Source organism: Petromyzon marinus, chromosome 40 (genome assembly GCF_048934315.1).
Source record: "Petromyzon marinus isolate PM22_M1 ecotype Great Lakes invasive population chromosome 40, UKy_Petmar_22M1.pri1.0, whole genome shotgun sequence".
Lineage (NCBI taxonomy): Eukaryota > Metazoa > Chordata > Hyperoartia > Petromyzontiformes > Petromyzontidae > Petromyzon > Petromyzon marinus.
In genome coordinates, this window is record NC_133706.1 from 3,886,673 (window position 1) to 3,906,985 (window position 20,313).

General features: G+C 43.5%; 1 long non-coding RNA gene across 1 annotated transcript; it reads right to left on the reverse strand.

Moving 5' to 3' along the window:
• Positions 1-8,096: 8,096 nt before the first annotated feature.
• On the reverse strand, positions 8,097-11,916 carry LOC116950632 (uncharacterized). The gene is made up of 3 exons (XR_012946451.1): positions 10,390-11,916; positions 8,912-9,017; positions 8,097-8,157 (listed from the first exon to the last, which is right to left on the reverse strand). It is a non-coding gene; the product is annotated as an uncharacterized LOC116950632 (long non-coding RNA).
• Between the last annotated feature and the right edge of the window lie 8,397 nt (positions 11,917-20,313).

Below are 20,313 nucleotides of genomic sequence, written 5' to 3' on the forward strand. Positions count from 1 at the left end.
ATGTGTTTTAGTCAAAGGAGACCCCAAAATATGATCACATTTTCGCGTCATTTGTTCACAAAATTATCGTGTCCATTACATTGGCCGCTGAGATGCGACCAGCCACTACCATCTTTAATGCTCAGCTCTGGTTCACCTGGGTTTCTTTGCACCATTTCCACCACTAGGTGGCTATAATAACTAGATCACATCCTGTATTGAGGACTCCATTAACCGTACCACACATTTTTAGGCATATGCACTGTGGCTGAAATGCCAACAAATCACAGCAGTTAACCACAGTGGACATGATGCACAAGAGTTTTAAATAAATAGTAAGGGGGAGAAACGTCAACCCAAGCTGACCAATGTAGCTGCATTGGTTAGCAGACAAGAGGAGCAAATATGTGCTCCTATTGTTTCTAAAACTTAACTCCGTACATATGCACATACGCGCATGCTCAAAGACAATTGTGTTACATAATATCCATAGATTGGTGCCTATGGCCAAATCACCCAGTACGCATCAGATTTAATCAGATCCCAGAAGTTAAGTAGAGCTGAGCCTGAAAATTGGTTGGATGGGTGACCATGCAATAGTTATTGTGGGGTTGTGAGCAGCACAGGACAGTGCAGCAAATTACATTGTTGTATTGTACATCTAAGCTCTTACATCTGTGCTCCCTGCCTTCAACAACCCGAAGTGTGGGTAATTTCCCTCCCACAACAATGTCCGACAGATACACAGGGGCCGTACACACGTGCCTATATAGTCAAATGATACCCAATTGTGTGTTTTTTTATAATAAAGTAAAACGCGTTGACTCCGTAGTGTGATCGTCTGAGCTCATTGTACCCATCTCGAGGTATTCATCAAAGAGTCCAAGTGGGCTCTGGGGCTGTAGGTCCATGTCTTGCTCCCAGCGCGTGTAGACAGCCTCAGGCCTTAGCTTGGCCCGACGCTGGGCCCACCAATTGCTGAACCATCTGGGGAATTGTGGAGGGAGGTACGCATGTGCAGACACAGAGACACCCTTACACACGTGCATATCCATTTGTTCATCAACTCTAGGTTTGCTATTTCATAGCTTTCCACTGCGTTTTCAGGTTGTATCATGTGAATATCCCAAGCACGTGGAGCGAAACGTCAAGACATGCCAAACAATATGCGGTATGACACAAAACATGTCAGAGAGCTGTACAAAACAACTGCTAAAACCTAAGTAGTAGCTGTTTTTCATTTAGCCCGTTGTCAATCCACTACACTCTTTCAGTCATGGGAGTTGCTTGTCTAATATTATGAAACTATGTACGAAGCGTCTGATCGGAATATCGCATGATACTAACGAGGTGAACTTTGTCCACTTGACTGGTGTTCACTGCTTAACCAGTGCACACTGCTAACAAGCTGTCGACCCGAGTTTTCGCTGAATGCGTTTTCACACAACACATTTTCATTGTAACATGGTTCTTATATTTGCGAAAACTTTTCACACAACGTGGAACGTGTCCATTATAATGTGGAATGCACACTGTTAAAACGTCGAACGCGGCCATTATAATGCGTTCCTGAGCAGTCGACGATGAACGACTGTCTTGAGTTGCGCGGCTGAGCAGTTTGATAAAGTATGCCGAATGATACAGTAACACGGCAGCCTAGCCTGAGTTATTTATCCCACCATGGGATGACTGCTGGTTGATTTTACTGTGCAAATGTGATTAACTCAGTAATTCCTTGCTTTGCGCGTTTTTACTTCACGCGGGAATTTTCAGGAACGCATCTACCGCGTGACACGAGGAAACGCCGTAATCAGACTTCACAGCTATCATGTGTTCATGCGATACTTACGGGATGATGACCTCCTGAAAATTGCCAACCATCTGCTTCACTACCATGATGACAGTGAGTTTAGAAGTCAGTTCAAAGAGACAGCCGTTTGGGGGACACTGGAGGGGGGATGGGGTGGAGAATAGATTCAGGTTAAACACTGAAGATATGAAATATTGGGTAATACATGTATGGATACCACACATCATTTCTAATTATCCTCTCACATTCTTCTCTTCAGTCAATTGCACACTGCAAAAGTGACGGCTCCATATGTTAGAGGGGACAGTGATTAAGAATATCAATATTCTCCAGATTATAAGAAACACTTTCCCCCTCCCCCTCATGTATTTTAAATAAAGAAAATGGTGGCGCATCTGATGTTTTGTTTGTTGTCCTTCCCCCACACATCCGATGCAGGCTGTGTACGGTGCAAAATAAGTTCAACACACAACATGAAAACTGCAGTTGGTGTTTAGTATCAGGTGAGTTTAATTCCAGAGCATCGTCTAGTAAATATAATAATCGTAAAACATGAAATTAAGTTGGTAGAAAACACAGAGGCACTTAAATAATAAGCTGTATTCTTTATCCTTTATCTGTATTGTTTTTGAGAGGATATCAATCAATGAATCGCCCTCGTGACGATTTTCTGCAAATCTGCAGCAGGAGAAGTAGGCACCTTAATATAACACCAAATATACTTATAATCATCTCATGTGTCAATAAGTCTGCCTTCAAACAGAAACATGAGCAACAGGTGCACATTTTGGGCAATGGACTTTCTTCTGAGCATAGAGTGACTGCAAATACTCAGGGTGACTGAATAGCAATTATGTAAATGTTAAACTACGTGTCATTAACACTGTCTTAATGACATTGATTTAACGTGTGCACAACGCAATGCTGCTTAATTCCTTACTCCAAAATTCGTTCTTGATATCATATTACGGGGCCGTTCTCTAACACAACGTGCTCCACTGCGCCACAGTGAGTCATAGGTAGTGGCTAAACATATCCTTGAGGGGGGCTGAAATACTGTACATTTTTAAGGATGATCAAATATATAATTTTAAATAAATGGCGTTTGATAAATACGGTATATAAATGAAAATGTCCAATGAGAGACCACAAGGGTACTACTTGCAAAGTATGTGATAAACTAACACCCTCAAGGTAACTGGGTTACCAATTGCATCAGTCTAACACGTGTTCTGCTCGTGGTGACCTCATGCTCTCTCAAGTCTGGTTTCGAAAACTTTTTTATTCCGGAGACTGTGTTAATGCTAGAGCTGGTGACCAGGTATGAAGACAATGAGGCCTTTTAGGGTTCCAAAAGAAAGAGTCCTTATTTCGACATTTCACCAAATGCACGGTGTGAAGACAATTGTTGGGAAAAATATCAACTACAAAAGTAAAACATAAAAATGTTGTACAAACAGCATAGAAAAGACAGGAACAACCCCTCAGATCTACACACCTCCTCGATTCTCCATTTTCCAAAGTAAGTGTAGCTTCCGGGGAAGCCGATGAATTTCCCTTTGAAAAATGCAATGTAGAAAGACGCAGAGTAGAAGTTGACGAACTGAAATAAGAATTTCTTGAACGTCAGCCGATACTCATATTCTCCTTGCGTCTTGGGCATCTCTGTGGGTGTGATACAAAGGCACACATGGACACAAACATCAAACAGGGCAATCAGTTTTGATGTTACTTACATAGTTTCTGGCACACAGGCTACGAAAAGCCACTGATAATGATGCCGCATTGAGGAATAGCAACATTTCACAATGTGACGTGCTTTGATATCCATTAAAATGAATTTGAAGATCAAAGGTGAATTTCAAAGATGTTGCTGGGGAATGAGTGACAGTGGACAAGTTGTTTACCAGGTGTTGTTCACCACATTCGCCCTGTGGAGTGTCCTTCAGTCTCCATTTGCAATTAAGCCATTTACACTCTCCGTATGATGTCTGAAAGCCAGTGCACTTGATTTCCAAATATCTTTAAGGTGTATCTTAGTAATATTCATGGGTCACCTTTCAGAGGGGGTGCAGGCTTCAGCAGGATAAATTACTAATAAAGGGCTCAGTAGCAGGCAACATGAGCAACACAAGCAGATAGCTGACAGCTGACTAGAAGGTAGCAATGCAGCAGTGAGGGTCAGCCCACAATTACATTTAGTGATTCAATGGATCGAGAGGTGAAATCAGAGTGCTAAGTTGGCACCATTGAGATCCTCGGTTTAAATCCAGGCAGCGGCATCTGGTAACATGTGTTCTCAAGTGCAGTGAATTGATGGCTTCAGGACGATTACTAATGATGGCATATACATCTGTAACATACACCATTTGGTTCATCACTTAATTTGGTGAAATTCTAGTTGTGAGAATGAGCAATTTGACTGTTACGGGATTAACATTATATTCCGTAGCAGTGTGGATTGAAAAGTGCTTCCCCCTAATGTGTGAACGAGAGTTCACTTGAATGAAGGGTCTCAGAAGTAGCTCACTTCTACGGCTATTTCATAACATTAAGGCTTGCACTGGTCTACAAGAGATCCCATTGGATACTTCATCTCAAGACACGATGCTGATAGCCCAATCGGAATGAACCTGGAGGAAAAATTTAACAGAGTTCTGACAAAAACAGGCAGTAGTTGAACAAGTGAATGGATGATGCACTGATGCTGCTATTCATGGCCCCATGGTGCAAGGTTAAAATCATGATGACATTTTTACAGCGACATTATTTACCATGCACAACATTTATCCAAGCTTCAAATTTACATGTGTTCTCTGGTGGCGTATAATAAAATAAACATATGCAAACCGTGATGGTGATGACACCTACCCAGATCAGTGAGGACGAGGGCCATCTTGTCGTAACCTTTGTTGAGTAATAATATGATTACGATGTTGAGGATGGAGGCCGTGATGGTGGTAACCATATCAGGCGTGAGTAGGGCACCGATCACCTTGATCTTGGTCACATGATTGGGGATACTCGAGGAGAGTATGCCAAAGATGGACAGGCGGTAAACAACCACACCCAAAATTGCAGCAAGAATCAGGAGGATCTGCCAGTAACACAAGAAACACAGAGGTGGGTGAGATTGACAGTCTTGTAGCTCTTTTCCACTCTATAACCAAGCCGTGAGTTAGCTGTGCCGAGCTAGCCTGGTGTGGCTCAGGAGGTGCCAGTTCGTTTGTCTACTGCAGAACCAAATGACTGGCAAAACGTCGTACTCAGATTGTAGATATTGTGGATTTGCTATACTAGTAACGAATTGGCATGTTCTGTTTACGTGAACAACTTTACTAATTGGCTGTGTCGAGTGGTGGCGGGTTTAATGGCATATATTTACGCGATCTAACCCAAAAAAAATATTATGGATGATATTGGTCACGAAAAGCCTACATGTTAAACAGAACCTGAGCTGTTTCGCTAACATCACACACAATGAACGTGTAATGGTAACGTCCCTTGGTTAATTGTAGAAAACGATGCAAGGTTATGAAAGGAATTACTATCCCTGACCCTGCTTGACCTCGAGCCAGGTTCAGATGTAAGGTTGAGACCAAAAGCCACAAGGCCAAGGTAAGGCCAAGGCGGCAGCTTTTTAGGCCACAATCAGTGTCAAGGTCACTCAAGGTTGGGTGCGCTAGTATGAAGCCAGTGTCAAGGTCGGTACCTCTAACAAAACTCCTCGGACTGAGGCCACACACCCAAGGCCAAGGAGCTGAGGACATGTTTTTTATCTGGCCTTAAGGCCCAGGACTGGTCTCGAGAAACCCAAATCAAGGTTGACAGGAGCAGGTGGATAACATGATACGGCTCATGATGTATTCATTGCCTTGGGCCACCTGTAGATATTTCAGGTGATTGGATTGACAAAGGGCTGTAAGTTATATAATTATGCATGTATCTATACCCCCACTTGTAATCACTCAATGGATCACACAGGAGGACGAACATAGTTTGAGAGCGATTCTGACTGGTGGAGCAGAGTGTGGAGGTTGGGATTGGGTCAAGTAAAAATATATATGTATAACCCGTATATGAATCCACTGCTGGATGATGGCCTCCCCAAACCTGTGCAGGTTGTCAGGGTTATTTTCCCATACTTTACCATGCACACCAGTACAGGTTGGTAAAGGATGGAAGCATAAGAATGCAGTTCTCTGTTGGCCACAAGGTAGCTCTGCAGCAGCCTACAGTCCATTTTGTGCATGATGGTTACCCATTCGTGCAGTACTCAGGCTCAAAAACCTGCTTCGCCTCCAAGATGAGGCACATAGCAGGTGACTTGGCCATAGCTCACTGGATCAGAAGAAGGGGTTCAATGTTGCTGTTGAGTTGGCGGACTCACCCAGAACAACACCATGATCCCGGAGAGGCAGTAACGGAACCTCAGTATCTTATTAGGCATATGAGGCTCCTCCTCCTGCACTCACAATGCACGTACACAGACGGAAAAGCATTTGTATATAGATTAGTCTGTCGGAGTGACCAATGTTAGTGTGAGCCGTTAAGGTTGACTGATGAACTATTATTTGTTTTCCCCACTACTAGTTAAACATGCGATGATATAAAGGAATGGATTTGATGGTCCTGATGTCTGAGAGTTGAGCTGGCAGCGCTGAGATTTCTTGGTTTAATCCAGGCAGCTGCCTCCAATAAAACCAAGTAGTAAGCCGATCAGCCTGGTCACCAATATTACATTTGTTTCTTTTCTTAATTTGGACAAATTTCACCTTCCAGAATTAAAAAATATGAGTTTGACCATCATGAACATTTCTTTGTAGCAGGGCTGATGGGAAAGGGCCACCCTCTAGTGTGTGTTCACTTGAAGGGATGTTAGAAGTAATTATGTAACATCTGCTTCAGCAAACCTTTCCATAACATAGAGTTCCAAATGGACATTGTTTCATAACGATGCCGATAGGACAATCGGGATAATTTTGGGAGGAAAACACAATTGACCAAAGGCCAACAAATATGTTAGAAGAAAAACTAGGAAAACAGTGAACAGTTACACATGCAACAGTACAAAACAGAGGTGTGTGTGTGCAATGAGGTAGTCGCCGTGGTTACAGCAGAAAGCATTACCATGGTGATGATGTTACATTTCGTGGTCGTGCAGCGAGCCAGGTACTCGGGACGGATGGGGTCTCCCTCCTGCGCCGCTGCCGTCAGGTCCCAGCGGTACGCGAGCGATGCCTGGCGACGCTTCCAAAATTCCAGGAACACCGTGGCTGTTGCGACACACCACACGGGGAGGATTTACTTTGAAAAGTAATTTGACTATCGATTGCTCAAGGGTTCAAAAGTTACCTGATGTAGTCTGTTAAATGTAATGTTCAAAGTAACTTCATTAGTACTTTTTTTTCTTTCATAAATAACTTTATTGGCTTTTTTTGGTACATTGCCACAATTTTATCCCACTTGCACTACGATTGGCATGGCATAAGATTGAGTTTTCTTTTGGATCTATAACAGAGCAGTGCTACTCTTCGTGTTACAAAACGTTACACAAAAGCGAATGTCACAGAGCTACCTCTGTGATCTCTGATCCACACAGTAGGGGTAGCTCTATCCCAACTGCTTTGCCACGGAGAGGAGCGTTTGTTACGTGATAGTCAAGCTAACATTTTTATTCTCAGAGCTGGAATGTAGCCTAATTAAGTACAGAACCAACTTTAACATTATGGATTTTTTGTATTTATTGTGCAGATATCGGTGACTGAGTTGAGACCATCATCTCACTATACTTGATAAACTGGTTTAATCGCAGGTGGCCACTTTCATTCCAACACAGAATCTCAGCGGCGGCAACGCAGCACTCTGAACTCTGAGCCACCTGGCCACTTTATATTTTTCATGGAATCGCCTTGGGGTAGCGCATTCGTTGCTTGTTGCAGAGGTTCGTGGTTCAAATTATGTGGCTGCCCTGATTAATATTGCCGGTGTATTAATTACACAAAAAATACACACCATCTGCTTCACAGTGGACATTAAAGATTATCGGTTATCATTCGTAAGAGTAGGACAATGTGTGCAAGTTATGATCCAAATTTGCCCTCATTGAGCAGTGGGTTCATAATAGGACTGTCAGGATCACTGCATACGAACATTGCAAGACATGATGGTACTGTATATGGTTGTACGTATGTATGTTGAACTTCTTTAACACTGTACGTGGCCAAATGTGCTCATCATCATTGCAAACATGTTGATACCTGTCACTGTGTCTGGACAATGTATGTCAATGCTTAGCATCACTTACCCCAAAGTCCCATGAAAACTGCGAAGAATATGGTGACCGGATTTTCATACATGTGTGAAGTCTGCAACGGCACAATCAGAGGTGTTAGTCACAATTAAATCTTAACATTCACGTCTTTTCAATATCAACAGCAGGAAAGTAACGATGCATCGATTGATTTTTAAGTTAAAATAGATTAATCACTCATGAAACATCCATTAAATTGTGGAGATGAGAATGTGCTACAATGTCTGATATTATAGCGCTATTCATGTATCAAACAAATCTGTATAAATGTGACAGAAAGAGCAAAATAAGCAATGGGCAGGTCCATGATTGTGGACATCCATTTCAGACACTTTAAAGTGAATAATCATTATTTCGGCATGACATGTCAACTAATTAGCACTGAAATTCAGATTTCAAAAATACTTTGTCCACTTGTATTGATCGTGGAGAAATACTCATGAAATACATCGAGTCGGATTTACTCAGACAAAGTCACTTTTGCACTCCCGCTGGGATGTGACGATACATTCATTTTCATGTATTTGTCAAACCATCGACTTAGTCCATTAAAATGCCCTATTTACTAAAACTATAACTAACTACCTTCAAAATGATCACACGTGTATTATTAGTATCATAAATTCTCTAACACCCACACGAATGGCAGAATAGTGTTTAGCATGATGTGCTACAATCTAGTGATCATGGTTAATGTTAATGATACAATCTCATTAACGTGAATTCGTCTTGTGATAATGATGCACAGCACCAATAACCAATAAGTATCCTTATTTAGAGGGAACATCGATGGTGTATTTGTGTGATACCTTCGCAGTCTCGCAGGTATCATTTAGCCTCCAAAAGGTGCATCTTTGGTCACACTGGGGACACATGAGCAGGGATCCTCCGATGGTGTTGTTGCATATTTCTCCACTGCACACATAGACACGCACGAACATAAACACACTAATGGGCATAGTACACTTGGATGAGAAATATAATTTGCCTAAAGGACATGCTGCCTTTGAATGTGTCTTACTCTCCCTTTAAACAAAGTCAAACTAAACAATGGGTGCTAATATCGAGCATTTTCCAAAGTAAAATGTATTTCCTGATGTTGAATTATTATTTTCGTTGATATCAGTGGTGTAACATCTCCATGTATTGATTTGCAGGGGTGTTTACAGCCCTTTTATCAATCCACTGCTGGCTGAGGGCCTCCCCACACCTTGTGGGTCGTGGGGGCTATTTGGTTCTAGTCTACCACACCGGTCAGTACGGGCTGAATATGGGAAGCGAAGACTCCAGACATAGAGTACAGCAATGTATTTCCTGCACTTCCTACCCGCTGTCCGTCATGCAGCCCCACAGAGTCTATGTGTGTAAGTCGTATTATAAGGATCCGTTTCACATTTAAACATTTTGGATTTGAATATGTTTTGCTTTTGATTTTCGGATTATTTACAATTTGTAAGAATGTACAATATATTCATGTGAACAAGAGTGACGAAACCCGATGCCACGTGATACGTGTCGTCGTGAGTGACGTCACAATGGGCGATGTCATGTTTTCTGAGCAATCCAAAACAATGTTTAATTTTCCCTGGATTGTCCGAAATATTGTATCTAGGTTCGATTTTTTTTATTTACTTTTATATAAACAGAGACATTTGGAACATATACAATATATTTAATGTACTATATTTGTACTGTATATGTATATAAACTGTATAATGAGATTGTATATATGTGCATATGTACATTTAGTGGTGAAATGTTAAAGATGTGGCCCTGAAATTGCTTGCTCATGCCACTGCTGGTGGAAGGTCCTCCACTAAAGGATACTCTAGATTGCCCCTCGAGATGATATTTGGCCTACTCGTCCATAATGGCCAGACGTCTTGGACACGGTGGGAGTACCCACATTTTACCCCACCACATGTGAACTGCCAATCATCTAACCGCAGTGTCTCTGTTTATACTGCTGAGCATAGGTGGGATAATTGAAGAAACCTAGCCATTATTTCAGCTGTCATGCCAGGCGATCGCACTGGAAAGCTCTAAACTGCAATTCCAGTGATATAACTATATCACCATGGCAGCATCCCATGGGATTGTATATAAGTGTATATGTATGTTTATGTGTACTGTACGTGTATATGTAGCCTTAGTAGGTGCTTGCCTGATACTCATTATTCAGTCTGTATTGCCATGCAAGAGATCTCTGTGTGAGTTCTACATCTGATACATGCGTGTATGTGTGTGTTTGTATGCATTTGTCTGTATGCATGTGTCGGGCCAGTACCTAGTAATGTCACGGTCCTTGCTGAATACTCCAAAGAAAAAGGAGATCAGGCCGACGATTGCAGCGAAGATCAGCATCTTTGTGTAGAAGCCGAGCCATGCAAAATAGAACCCCACTTGCTCCCCGAAGTATGACCTGTGCCGACAACATCACTCGCACACACAGCGCAAACATCACCAACCGCACATGGCACCAGTGGTGTAGCTATCGAATATGTAAGCAAGGACCATGTGCTGGAGGGAAATGTGAAGAGCAGGGAAGGCATGGGCAAATGCTATTCTGGAACTCCACTTCCCCAGCCTTCTGTGCTATCAACTCACAGCTAGCATTCAAGTCCAGCCTTAGGACCTTCCTGGACAGGGCACATCCCTAAGAGGTACGATGACCTGTGGTCAAGACTAAGAATGATGTGGTAGTCAAGAGAAGGAATGCATCTGAGAGGATGTGCGCCACAGAGATTTAAGTAATGAAATCAGCATGTGTGCAGGGGCTACATCGATCGTTGCATCAGGAGACTGGGAGAGATGGTGAAGGCTTGGAGAAGTCTTCATCCAGCAGTGGATAGGGCATGAACTTACCGCACAAGGTCAAGAGGCTGCTCCTTGAAAGAGCGTCCGGCTCTCGCCCACTCCCGTCGCAGCGTGTTACGGTCGCCCAGCGTGTTCGGGTTTTTGGTGGGATGAACAGACTCACTCTGACATGGGGAACGTAATTGTTAGTCACAAACACTGCATGGACATTCACAAATTACCAGGTCCACCCCCCAAAACTCTGCCGTGGCGCTGCTGTGGTGTATTGGTGTTGCACAATGGGGAACGTAATTGTTAGTCACAAACACTGCATGGACATTCACAAATTACCAGCTCCACCCCCCAAAACTCTGCCGTGGCGCTGCTGTGGTGTAATGGTGTTGCACACTGCACTGGACTTGCAAAGTTAGAGGTCGCCCATTTGATTTCATGGGAACGACAGTTAAAACAATGACCACGTTTCTTAATCATGCTGCTTCTGCCCAGTAAGCAGTGTAAATGGGTGCACCACAGTTAGTCTATTGGTTGGTCACGTGTTGTGGGATGAAGTGTGGGTACTTCTAATTCTTCCAAAGACTTCTGTCCCACGTGAAATAGTCGGCCAAATACCCTTGAGAATGTCTCTCTAGAGGGCTCGTGGAGTCCTTTCCAATGCATGGATATTGAACTTTTTTTGCACCGTATGTAGCCAACTATGCAAATCAGAGTTGTGTTTAGTGAGCTGGGGAACCTGGACACCTATGCGGCGCATCTCTGTGGGACACTAATGTTAAGTATGTGGTAAGCTTTAGATTATGCTGTAGCGTCCTATACAGGTGTGCAATTCAGGTGTCATACATGGGCCTCCCGTCGGGTGTCAGTGTGCCCTCCACCCCCTTCCCTCCCAACAACTTACGTCATGCAGTGGATAGGCTGCAGTATAGCAGCCATTTTCAATCATTTGGTTGATATTTAATATGTTCGTGCTGTCTTGTGGCATGGGGCTTTGCAGCATGTAGTGGACCTGTGTGAGCACACATGACACACATGACAAACATAACATGCATGAAACATAGGGCTGGGTGGGTAAGCTATTATTTACTCACTCCACTCTGAAATGTTTCCCCCTCTCCAACCACCACCAGCCTACACAGTTAAAATGGGCCCACAACTCTTATTGAGTCCCTACTCGGAAGGGTCCCAGAACACCCCAAAAACTGAAGTAGATATGTACCGATTTCAGCAAGTACAATGTCCAAATTTCAAGGAGACATTTTCTGCATGCTTCCCATACACAAAGGCAATTTATTCAGAATACAAATACTTTCAAAACCCCAAATGCCCACAATATTGGCTCGACAGGATACCTGCTCACCAGGAACCATATCAACAGTAGTCTGTTATTCTTTTGTTGTGCAGGGGAGAGTGATTGAGGGGGCGTGGTTATATAATGTGGGCAGGACTTACAAAGGGAGGGGCTGCTAGCTCACCATGTCTCCTGGTTAAGCATCCCAAAAATTTGGTAGCTTTCTCTACAGGGACACATTACCACAACCCCTAAACCATAAATCCAGGCATTCTTAATAAACCATAATAATTTACACTTCTAACCACATGTCACTCAGAGATCACAAGTTGCGATACAGAGCTAAAAACTTTAATCAAAATGATAAAAACACGACAAAACCCTATTAAATTAACATGTTTTGCAAAAAAAACACCCCATTCTGGCATTATTCATACAGCATTATTGATACAAACGTACGATTTGGCTGCGTACGGCCGGTGGGATGAGGACGTCATGATTCTTTATAGGATAGATGTCCTGCTGCGAACGCCGGAAGGGTGCCGTGAAATAGTCCGGTTGTTTGGGCACGGCTCCCGGGTTCAGGTGGTGAATATTTCCCAGGTAGTGAAGAGGCCCACTGTCTGAGCCTGACACCTGGGGGAGGTCGCTCTCCTTGAGTGGCACCTGTTTGATTTTAAATGTATTAAACGCTTTGCCTCGAGCACATGGAATCATCATCATCAGCCAAAATCAGTCCACGAATGGTTGAAGGTCTCCCAAAGTTGTTGCAATCTGTACAAGTCCTATAATACAACAAGTCCTATAATACAAGTCCTATAATACAAGTCCTATAATTAAACAAGTCCTATAATACAACAAGTCCTATAATACAACAATTCCGATAATACAAGTCCTATAATACAAGTCCTATAATCCAACAAGTCCTATAATACAACAAGTCCTATAATTCAACAAGTCCTATAATACAACAAGTCTTATAATACAAGTCCTATAATACAACAATTAATATGCCAAAAGCCTCCACTACATACCCCACCCACTTTTCAAGTTGTCCCACCAATACCCCCAGTCATGAGCACACGCACATGAGCCAATCTTATCTCGCCATCTCTATGATATACATCATCTTGGGCACGTTCTCTCCTTCGGCTGCCACTCCAATGTCATTTTCGGCCAGGATACATCATCCCTTCAAGCAACGTGCCCTTCCCGAGCCCATTCACTTTTCTAAAAAGAGTCACTATAATGCTGCTAATATGCATATTTTTTACAAATGTACGTTTCTCTAATCCGTTTGTATATTTACGTCTCTTGATATCTCATGTCAGTGCTACAATTATTATCTTTGGACGTCATAAATTATAATCATCACAATCATCACCCTCACCATCATACTCTGTATAACATGCATGATCATCGCAAATATCACAACCATGTATCCTCACAAACATTATTATCATCACATTCATTATCACCATCATAATCACAATCATCACCACAATCATCATCACAATCATCAGTATCATCATCATTACAATGATCATCAGAATCTTGCCTGGATGTGGAGAATCTCGGCATAGGTGGTGAGTGGGTTCCATGGCGCGTGCACTTTGACAAAGGTGGTGCGTCCGCTCACCGACTCCTAGTGGACGGCACGAAGTTCATTGTCAGACTCTAGATGAGTGCGTTTAGTTGTATTTATAGTGGGTTCCACGGAGACTGGAGACGTTGTCTTTAGAGGCAATACGATTTAGTTGTAACTCTAAACCAGACTCCCCTTAACTCCCACTATCTAGGGAGGTACAGCCTCCGGGCTAGCGTGCCCTCACATTTAGTCAACCTGGCTCTTAGCCCTCCGGCTATCTGTGCCCTAGGGGAGGCTAACTGACCCGACCCAGCCAAGGTGCGGGTCCTAACTACTGGTCCGCGCTCGGCCCCGGCGCTTACAAAGACGTCGGGGCCCAGGGTCCCAGGGGCACCTCGAGCTGTGCTTGAGGTGCCCCTTTTATACACTTCCTGGGGACTCTCCGCCCCTGGTACCGCCCTCTTTCTGGAACTTTCCAGGGGGCTCTGGAAGAACCCCCCAACCCCTCACCTGGGGTCGGGGGGGGAGAACCCGGCCCCTCAATGGTCCGGCTCTTTCCGACCATCCCCAGCTCAGGGTGGCACCCCCTATGGGCCCGTGCCCGCAACTGCAGTTGAGTATTATACCGACGGTATAAGGTGTGCATTTCCGACGCTACATATTTATTAGACTTTCTTTGACCAGGTGAGAGCTCAAGGGAACAGGATGGTCTCATTTGCAAGAGTGTCCACGGCCGCGTGGATTTTCGAGCTTGTGTCACGTGTTGTTGGGACCTCGTGCCGATCAACGTGTGGCACAACCCAAAAGCAAATTGCATAATGTACGTACAGTTAGGGACACTTATTACTACAGTATAAATAACTGGCATGCCACATTAAGGTGGAGGCGGTTTATACCCTGCAGTATAAATGGGTAAGCCACAATCCATCTTAGGATTGTGCATGGTGGGGTAAAGTGTGGGTATTCGCTATCTCTTTCAAGACGTCTGGCAAGCATAGAAGATTAGGCCATATACCCTCCAGCGGGGATCTTTAGCGCTCCTACTCAAGGAATGTATGCCAGCAGTGATATTATGAAGCAATCACAGTCTTACGCCTTTTTATTTGTATACAGTGTCTGTCATCTATAGCAGAGAGACACGCAGGAAACTTACCTCCTTGGGTTCAATCTCGAGATCTAGCCCCATCTTCATCAGGCTTGCCTGATATTCGGTCCTCTTCTTCTGTCAAACAAAATTGACCATCTGTGTTATACATTATTCTCAGTTGTGTCACTGTGGGAGTCAAGTCAAGAGGTGAGGAAGCGTCTTGAACTCTTACAGTGAGCAGAGCCTCACATGGGAATCAATCAGAGAACGACTCTGCAAAGTAGCATCACTGAACTGCTTCAGTCGGTGTCACTTCAGCAGACCTTAATAAAATAAAAATGTGCACAGCTCTTTGTCAATCAACTGTTTGAGTTCACCTTATTTGTTACAGGGATGGTCCCACTTAGCTAGTTGCTTTGCTATTTTACAAGGGAGATCCATTGTGCGTGGGTACAGTAGCAACAAAATAAACACCAAAACATCAATATTGTAGAGAATGCGTACTGGGTACTTCAGGAATATTGCACAACTAAAAAAGGCATTAATGGTCACAAACTAAACACACGTGAATCTGAAAAAGTTCAAACAATATGAGCAAGAAGTGGCAGAAAATGTTAGGTACAGGTGCAACTAAGCTCAGTGTTTTTGTTGAATAGGGACACAAATTGGGTGGTGAAGGGAGGGAACCCAGCTGCAGATGACTGGCAATGGTATTTCAGAAACGTTGAGCAGCAATGCAGAAATAATTATACCATATAAAGTTTTAACAAATGGGATGTTTAATAGGAGTAAGATATGTCATGCCACTGCTTAGCCTTGAACTGAATTAAGCTACATTGCAGAGTTCATAGTGCAGTGCGCTAACCAGTGAACCAGCACTCCTCCATCGAGGCCTCACACAGGACTTAACAGTGCTGCTTTAAGGAAAAATCACAATAACATTGATCGGAGCTCAGAAATTAAGCAGGATGGAGCCTGCTTAATAATTGGATGGGTGGCCACCAGACCTTGCAAAACGTTAATAGGCATTGTGATTGTGAGGTGTGGCCAGGAGATGGTAGTGCTGGGCATCGCCCTTATTCCGGCATCCTCCCACACCGCGCCAAACTCCCATTCATGGTATTGGCCAAATATCTCAATGTAGGGCCCTCCTATAAGATAATCTTGAGGCTCGCTGATTTTTTAACTGATTAAATAATTAGCACTGTTATAATAGTTTTCCATTTGGCAGTTAGAATGTGGATATTACATATATCCTGTAAGTTATCTGTCTGGGTGTCGGTGTGTGCAATAAAAAAGTGGTGTATTTATTGAGTTGAGGATGGAGTGTGATACGTAAAGATAATTGGTTGTTGTTCACCAAAGCAGTGAGGCGTTTGGTTCAGGGTGTGGATGTGCGAGTAGAGTGATGGGAGTCTAGCGTTCATTGAATAGCGTGGTCTGCAGTTGACGATACAATTTGATAAAAGATGTATACTGTGGATTTAAAGACTCGTATGGAGGTGGCAGGGTGACTCAGCGGTCAGAGAGCTGAGTTGGCACCACTGCGTCAAACCTGGGTTTCGAGGCGTGTGGTGTTGCACGTGGGGAGGGGTGATAATGCTGGGTGCAGGAAGGTGGAGCATTATTTGTAGGTTCCTCGTTCTCACCTGATTGTTGATGGCGTCCTGAGAATGGACCTCATCATCGAACGCGAGGATGAAATCGATCCGACGGACTCCATCGTAAAAGTAGACAGTGTCCTACACGCAAACGCAAGCACACACACGAATATGAGAGGTGTAATAGCGTATGCATGAAATGTATATTAATTCATACGCTCATGATACATGTAACAGGACATAAGTTAATCTGCTATTTGTATGCAAGTTGTTCATTGCTATGATGATGTGCTTGTTTACCCAGGAAAACCTCAATGAGTTAACATTTTTATTTTCAAGGAGGGTCCTACCAAGTTCTGTTTTTTTGCAGTCGAGAACGAAGTTGCTCAGTTTAATTCCAATTGAATCATTTGCATGTATTTTTTCAGCATTGGTATGATTGGCCAATACCAGTTACACTGTGTCATTTAGCTATGGGAGGAAATTAGAGACCTGGAGAAATGTGTACACAAAGCATCCAGCCCCTGTGCATTATACAAAAAACATCAGTATTTTCCTAAGTGCATTGTGGTAATGTTATCTTAAACCACCATCAAAATAAAGTTGAGCAAATGTGATAGACTAACAGCAGCAGTGATGCAGTGATATGCAACTGTGGACCGGTGTCATCCTCATTCGGACTCATCAGCACTGTATAGTCACCAAAGCGCACTGCTGCAAAGGCTGGAAATCTATAAATGAGGAGCAGCCATGTGTACACTTTGGGGCCCATTAGTTGGCGAATGCAAACAACAACTAAATCTGTAAATACCAGGAATCTCCCATCTTTGACATTAGCCAAGCTTATTTATAGGCTGTGCAAATCCACGTTGTGCCGCATCGTACCTGGGCCAGGGTAGATTGATATGATGACGTCTAAAAGTCTTGCGGCACCGTTGAAGGTTGAGCCTCCTGCCCCTTCGCTCCCTCCTCCTCATTCATTCTCTCCACGAACTCTGCATAGGTAATGTGGGGGTAGAGGGTTCGTTGCATTAGGGACAGGGGAGGCAGGTGCAGGGATGGGAATGTCGGTAAAGAACCGCACATGGTACTCATGTGTAACGCTTTCTCATAAATGTCGACGCTGCTCGAGTGTGAGTACACCTGTGGTATTAAGTTGTATTACTATTAGGGGACTTTTACCCCATTTAATATCGTACACTTTAAGCAAAGCCGTGCCCAGCATGGTCAGACACAAATCAGGGCCAAAAATATTATTTGGAATTTGCAAAATAATTTTAGCCCTGACAGCTTGCCGGCTTCCATTCTGCTCATTAAATACTTCCCAATTCAGCACATTGGAGAGTGATACATAATGCCTCATTTAATTTCAGTCTGAAGATACCTTTGGTGTACCTTTCAGCAAATGACCCAACTAATTCAGGACGTTCTTGCCAACTTTTATCAGTCGGGGGTGACGTTGCTAATTTAAAAGATTAACAGTAATTTATCAGCAATGGGATGTTTGGCCAATGCACATGTATTGGGTTTACTCATTGTTTTTTCGGTAAAGTCACGTATGTAGAAGTACAATAAAATTATATTGAAACTAAAATATAATTTTATAATTATATTTTGTGGTATTTCTACATGTGACTTTACCGAAAAAAACAATGAGTAATTTTATGCAGTCACGAAAAGTTTAATTCTGTATTGGTTTTGTTTCTAACCTATGGGAAAACACAGAAGAATCCGTCAAAACTTGGGAGCTAAGCAGGTTTGAGCCTGGATAATTATTGGATGGGTATGTCTAATTTTTGTGATGTAGGGTCATTGCCCAAAATGTCGCCTTTAATGTTTATGTTTAAGGCTACAGTTATGTTCTTTGTAATTGTGCACTCCTGTCCACGCAGCAATTTCACCATATACATAAAACAGGTTGCTATAGGCTGCTGCGCTGATGCAATGTGTGCAGCAGAGGGCAGTGCACCAAAATCCATTGATGTAATTGTACTGTACTACTTCCCACCTTCACCAAACCCGGCGAGCGGCGGTGGTTATTAGAGGGATGCTGCTGATGGTAGTGTAATGTTTTTTTTGTTAGTTTGTTTAGCACCCGTCCTTCGTGCATATTTCATCTCAAAACGCTGCACAGTTGGTAATGCGTCCAATTTTCGCAATTGGGGAAACCTCAGGCCACGCGTGGAAGGAAGCCTGCACGGGCGCGAGCAACAATTGCCAAGTTCTGTGATCTGTCAGCAGGGGCGATACTTCCTGTGTACGTAATCGTAATTGATTAATTGATGGGCGATACAGTATTGTATTCCAAACAGGCAAATTTTGACCGTGACGCCAACATACAATAAACGACGCTTGCGAATGACGCAACGGGATCTTAACGTCCACTGTGAAGCAGAAGGCACGTATTTTAATGCTTAAGACAAACGGAGTATTAATCAGGGCAGTCACTGGATTCGAACCCTGGACCTCTGAGACAAGCGGTGAACGCGCTGATGCTGCAACAAAAGCCTGCAACGCGAACTGGATTCCCAGCCACGGCTAACATCACTGCTTTCCCTAGGTCGACTCAGCCTTAAATAAGTACCTGGTGTAACGAGTAAATATCACCATTGGGGAGACAAAGGCGGCCGGACGTGTTCTGGCCACACTACAAACCTCAGAGGTCTTAATAGTACTCACTAGCAGTCTTTACGACTATACGGGAGATCTATACAGCCGTAGAGCTCCTTTAAGATCTCTGCCCATACCCAAAACACCTTAACGCTAACACCAACATTAACCCAAACTTTAACTCGAATACAGCGCTTCGTCAATCCACTGCGAGAGCTTCCCTGTGACCACACAGATCATGGTGGTTATTTGACCACATTTCACCACTCTGGTTAATGTGGGTTAGTGAAGACCTATAGTATGTATAGTACAACCAATTTTGATGGACTGCCCTTTGCTGCCCACCATGTAGCCCGACACCACATTTTTAGACCTGGTATGCACTATCCTGCCTCAAACCCTGCTGAGCGTCCGATTAAAACACTGACGAGATCTCAATATTAAAAACTGGCCCAAAGCCCCATCATAGCACGAACATTACACTTTACCTATCTCAACAAAGGTGGACTTCATGAATCTTTGGTCTAATCTCAGATCTTGTGAGTTAGAACTCGGGGGCTCCTCATGCACAGCCAGCCAAGGATAACTCCCCGCTTGAGTGACGTCACAGCAAACGGGCGTGACGTTACCTAAATATGGGCGTGGTCAAAAGCGGCCCCTTCTCCCCCTCTTCCCGACCTTGCTTCCCCCCTCGCCGAGGTTACCCACATGAACAATAATAATAAATCATAGATGTACATTATGAAAGGATCAATGATTTTTCACAAAACTGCTCCTGCACGGCCTTTTGCCAATCCACTGCTGGAGAGCCTATTGACAATCGCACAAATCGTCTTGGTTATTTGCACATACTTCACCATGCCGGTGAGTATGGGTTGGTAAAGGAAAAGGAGGAGCATTGACGTACAAACAAAAACCTATTTTACTAGAATGCCTTCTGCTTCCTATCATGTAGCCTGTAACACCTGGTATGCACTATCCAGGCTCCAACCTCCTTAACGTTAGATGGAGACATCTGGCACATCCCCAGCAGTTTTGTCTACAGGCTCAACATTTAACACAAACACACCTCCCTAACACTAACGTTAAACTTTACCTATCTCGACTAAGGTAGACATCGTGAATCTTTGATCTTTTCTCGAATTCAGAGTCAGAAGTCAGGAGCTCCTCGCGTGCACAGGCAGCCAACGATAAAGTCCGACCAGAATGATGTCACCGTGACG